Source organism: Mesoplodon densirostris, chromosome 4 (assembly GCF_025265405.1).
Source record: "Mesoplodon densirostris isolate mMesDen1 chromosome 4, mMesDen1 primary haplotype, whole genome shotgun sequence".
NCBI lineage: Eukaryota > Metazoa > Chordata > Mammalia > Artiodactyla > Ziphiidae > Mesoplodon > Mesoplodon densirostris.
The window spans coordinates 147,683,698-147,689,697 of record NC_082664.1 but is presented as its reverse complement, the minus strand read 5'-3'; positions in this window follow the sequence as shown (position 1 = coordinate 147,689,697).

Below are 6,000 nucleotides of genomic sequence, written 5' to 3'. Positions count from 1 at the left end.
CACCCCTCCTACTTTTCAGGAAGCTCCTCTTAGCCATCTCTGACACTCATGTTCCATGGAACACACTCTGTGAAATGCTGGAGAAAGAGGAGGCTAGACTAGAACCTGACTTTAAGTTCTCAGTAACTGTTAAATATTACTTAGGAAACAAAAAATCAAAAATATGTATTTGTATATCACCTTTGCTAAAGAGTTTTGGATCCCATTCAACAATATGAGTTTGGTGAAATTATTTGTGAAACACTTTTGGCCTTAAATTGCAGTTATTTATTCTAAAATTTGCCCCATTTTCTAGAAAATAAATTTGATATGGTTATGTAAAAATGTATGCTTGCTAAACTCACTATATTGCTCACAGCCACTGGGCTTTGTCCCTGGAGAAACACATTCCCAGTTCCTATAGGTACAGAGGCACTGAGATCTGGATGGTGAGGGGAAATCTGGAGGTAGGGGTTGAAAAGGCACACAACTGAAAGGATGATGTAACAGAAATTAAAGGATAATTCCTCTCATAAAAAGCCAACTCAGAGAGACTAGCTTCCAAAAATAAAAAGAACCAGTGCCCAAACACCCTTTTCCACTAAAAGAAACCAGGACTGCTTGGAGAAGTGGCTGGATCTGGGGCTGGGAAGAAAAAGTACAAGATGGCCAGAATATCTTGTGCCCCAAAAGAAAAAAATACTAAAAAATGGATGGGGGCATATTAAAAGGACACAGAAGCCAGCTTAAAGGTTAAAGCTGGGATAATTTAAATATAAAAATAGTAATAGTAACGGATTATAACCTAATTGGATAAAATAAGAATTCATGAGCCCATTCTAATATAAACAAATAAATGGGGAAAAGGCAAGAATCATTAATGAGTGCTAAAACTAGTTGGGTGCAAGTTTATTGAGTAACAAAATATTTATGCGGTCTCAGACTGTCTCTCTTCAAGAGTTGTATTGACTACTAATGGAAAAAATAGAAACTTTACAGTGGAGAAACCTGGCAGAGAGCATCTTAACTAAATGATCCAAACTTAACATCAGTAATAGGACAAGTTGACATCATGTGCCTCCTGACTGATAAACTATGAATGCAACATTGCTCCTGTGCTATTCCTACCAAAAATGCATAATGGGAAACTAATCATGAGGACACACAAGACAAACCCTAATTAAGGGAAATTCCACAAAATAACTGGCCTGTCACTTCAAAACTTCTCAAAGTCATGAAAGACATACAAAAACTGAACAACTGTTCCAGATTAAAGGATATTAAAGAGACATGACAACTGAATATTGGGAGTGATCCTAGATTTTCTTTTGCCATAATATTATACTGGGACAGTTTGCAAAATTTTTAAATAATATCTGCAGATTAGATAACAGTGCTATATCAAAGATTATTTCCTGATTTGGTAATTATACTGTGGTTATGTAAGAGAATACCCTTTTTTTTATGAAATAAACACTGAAATATTTAGGGATAAAGGGGCATCATATCAACTTACTCTCAAATGGTTTAGAAAAAATGAACATATATATATAGAGAGAGAAATAATAAAGCAAGTGCAGTAAAATGTTAATATTTGGGAATCTGGGTAAAGAGTATATGGGAACTCTTTACATATCTGCAACTTTTCTGTGAATCTGAAATTATGAAAACATTAAAAGTTAAAAAAAGAAAAAGGAAAAAAAGAAATGAGGATCTTTACCGAAGCATCAGGAATTGGCTGCAAGAAATGGAAAACAGACTTCCAGTGATTTAAACAAATAGGGTTATCTTTGTTTCACATAAGTCTAGAAGAAAACAGTTGTAAGTGTTTGTTTAGCTACTCACAATACTAACACTGATCAGGTTGTTTTCTATCTTTCTGAATACTGAATTTATTTTTATGCTTTCTCTTTTCATGGTTGCAAGAAAGCTCCATAGCTCCAGGCAGCATGTCTGTTTTCAAAGTATAAAGGAGAAAGGGGCTAGCTACAGCTAAATATGTCCCTTTTATCTGAAAACCAAAGTTTTCTGGGAAGCTTTCCAATTGGCTTTTCCTTAAGTCTCAATAACCAAGCTGGTCATGTGGCCAGGCCCATCTGTGAGGGAGCCCTGGAAGTGGCATCTGCCTTTCTGGTCTCTGCAAAAGAAGAGTGGAGAGAGGGTTTGCCATACAAAGAAGTCGATTACTTTCCATTTGAAAACCATAGCCCATAGTAATTCTTTGATTCACTCTGTGATTTCATTCTTAATGGCAGCATTTCCTAAAGTTTGACCCATAAACCACCCATATAAAAATCACCTTATGTGATTTTGATCTTCTATGGTCCCTGAGCATTCCTGGACATTCTGGCTGGTAATGCCACAAATACAAAGCTCTGATCTTTCTTTACTGGAACATTTCTCAGGGTTGTGTTTGCAGCAAGCAGCTTTGAGGGATGAGGCAATGCCTTCTTCTGAATCAAAGAGCAGGTTGGTTCCTCTCTTGTGACAGAAGCCACTGCATGTGTAGGCGTCCATCTGGGCCCTTCTGCATCACCCCTGTGGGACTTGGTGGGCAAGAGAAATAGACACAAAAATGATGCTCATGCTGTTTGCTGTGCAGTTTCTCTGACCCAGGCATCTCATGCCTCCTGCCAGCATCCATGAGGTAGTAACAGGTTAATGTACTAGTTTGTAAGTAGGGTAAAATCCCAGCCTGAAAGGGTAAACTCTACCACAGGTAAAGTTAATAAGGAAGCTTGACTATCTCTGGCTGGGCTCTGGGGGGGTGGGGGTGGGAAGCCCCTTGAAAAGCCAAAAACTTGGCCCTACATGGGTTTAGGGGCTGAATTTATGGTCTCTATGTAATAAAATTCTCAGGTCTAGTAATTGATTCCCATGCAGCTCATGGAACAAAACAAAACAATATTTGAGTCATATTTCCACTACCCAGGATCCCCATGGGGTAAGATAAGTGAACCTTCCTAAAGATGAAAGCATAGTTAAAAACATTAGGAAACCATCATAAACAAGAGCCAGCAAATACAACAAACAGGATTAGAGCTCCCCAAACTTGAAATAATGATAGAACTACATGCTGAAAGGAAATATAAAATTAGTATAACTAAAGGCATAAAAGAAGGAATAAAAAGATTAGAAACAGGACTCTGAGTAAAGAGTAAGCAGATTTGAAAAAGAACTAAATGGAGTTTGTAGATGGGAAAACAGTTCTTGAGGAAGAAAAAACTCAATGGACAGGTTAAACAGCAGATTAGACATGGTTGAAAAGAGAAGTTAGTAAAGTGAAAGATAGATCTGATGAAATTACCTAGAATATAGCACACACACACACAAAAAGAGTAGAAAAATATAAAAGGGAGGTAAAAAGACATGAAGGATAGAATAGAAATGTTTAATATGCATCTAACTGAACTTCTACAGGGAAAGAACAAATATGGAGAAGAAGCAATATTTAAAGAGATTTTAGAAAAATTTCTAGAACACTTGGAAGACATGTAGCAAGGTCTTCCAGTTGTTCTTCAGTATCTTTTCTCCTGACATCTAAAAGTTATGGTCCTCAAAGTGAGGTCCCAGAGCAGGCAGCATCAGCATCACCTGAGAACTTGTTAAAAATGCAAATTCTGGACTTCCCTGGTGGCGCAGTGGTTGAGAATCCACCTGCCCATGCAGGGGACACGGGTTCGATACCTGGCCCAGGAAGATCCCACATGCCGTGGAGCAACTAAGCCCGTGTGCCACAACTACTGAGCCTGTGCTCTAGAGCCCGTGAGCCACAACTACTGAGCCCACATGCTGCAACTACTGAAGCCCATGCGCCTAGAGCCTGTGCTCTGCAACAAGAGAAGCCACCAGAGTGAGAAGCTCACACACCGCAACAAAGGGTAGCCCCCGCTTGCTGCAACTAGAGAAAGCCTGCGTGCAGCAACGAAAACCCAATGCAGCCAAAAATAAATAAATAAAATAAATAAATTTATATTAAATAAATGCAAATTCTCCCCACCATCCAAGACATACTGAGTCAGAAACTCAGAGGTTTCTGAGCTCAGAAGAATTTGAGCCTCAGAAGGTGCTCAGCAATCTGTGTTTTAAGAAGCTCCCCAGTGATTCTGATGAATGCTAAAGTTTGAGAACCACTGTTCCATCATAATAGAATCCTGATTTTTAGTTGGACACGTCTACCTTGTATCTAGGTATGGCCATGTAACTAAGTTCTGTTCAATGGAATGGATATAGAAGGAAGTTCATGTAGCAGCTTACGAGAACCTTCCTTAAAGATACAGAATGCACGTGCCCTTCTCCCTTTCTTTTCACCCTCCTGTGTATTGCTGCTTAGCGTGGAGATACTTCCATCTTGTATCATGAAGGTGAGTGTGTGAATGGCAGAGCAACAGGATAGTACCTTGACTTTTACACAAGAGAGAAATAAATTTTCATATTGTTTAAGGTTACTTTTTGGGAGGTTTTCTGTTACAGCTAAATCTAATTCTAAACGATATAGGTATTCAGATTGAAATATACTGAGTTCCAAACAAGATAAACAAAACAAAAAATCCATATCTTGACATATTGTTACAAAACTGCAAAGTAACCAAGGAGAGGTAACAGATTATCTACAAAGGAACAGAAATTAAGCTAAGAACAACAGCAACAAAACAGACCAGAAGACCAAAAAAAACCAACTCTAAGTTCTGAGTTTGACCTGAAAATAACTGATACTCACAGATAACGAGCAATTCTCTTAAAATCTTTATTATTTTATTTTATTCTATTCTTTGGTTGCGTTGGGTCTTTGTTGCTGCACACAGGCTTTCCCTAGTTGCGGTGAGCGGGGGCTACTCTTTGTTGCGGTGCGCGGCCTTCTCATTGCAGTGGTTTCTCTTGTTGCGGAGCATGGGCTCTACAAGCACGGACTTCAGTAGTTGCAGCACGCAGGCTCAGTAGTTGCGGCACGCGGGACCTAGGGCGCATGGGCTTCAGTAGTTGTGGTGTGTGGGCTCAGTAGTTGTGGCACAGACTTAGTTGCTCCATGGCACGTGGGATCTTCCCAGACCAGGGATCGAAACTGTGTCCCCTACATTGGCAGGCGGATTCCTTTTTTTTTTTTTTTTTTTTTTCCGTACGCAGGCCTCTAACTATTGTGGCCTCTCCCGTTGCGGAGCATAGGCTGCGGATGCACAGGCTCAGCGGCCATGGCTCACGGGCCCAGCCGCTCTGCGGCATGTGGGATCTTCCCGGACTGGGGCACGAACCTGTGTCCCCTGCATCGGCAGGCGGACTCTCAACCACTGTGCCACCAGGGAAGCCCAGCAGGCAGATTCTTAACCACTGCACAACCAGGGAAGTCTTACAATCTCTATGAAAAATGAAGAGGTATAAGAACTTAGACAACAAGGGGTCAGAAAACTATAGTCAGTGGGCCAAATCTGTCCCACTGTCTGCTGTTGTAAATAAAGTTTTATTAGAATTCAGCCATGTCCATTTATTTATGTGTTGTCTATGGCTGCTTTCATGATACAATGGCAAAGGTGAGTAGTTACAAGGGGACAAGACCAGATAACATGCAAAACCTAAAATGTTTACTATCTGGCCCTTTACAGCAAAAAGTTTACCAACCCCTGACTTAGACAAATTATACATCTCAGTGAGTGTGGATTCCCAGTTTCCCTTCTATTCCTCTTAGGGGATGCTCAGATGGCAGTAGCAATGGTCAACAGGCCTGAGGAGCTTCAATATAAAGCTCCCAGTTTTAAATTCTACTCCTGCCAGAGCAGCCATATCAGTGCTTGGAAACAACTTAGGTCATGGTAGCACATAGGGAAATAATTTTGCCACTCTGCAAGCCAGGTCACTTGGGTCCTGATGCTGGGTCTAGGTTCATGGTCCTGAAATTCTTAGTGTGTCCAACTTATGCGATCTCTCCTTGCCTGTGCCTTTACTTTTAACTATTTTTTTAACCCTCCCAGCACTTCTACATATAACTTTTAAGTTTTGTCCAGCTAGGGGCTTTCCTGTAGTAGGCCT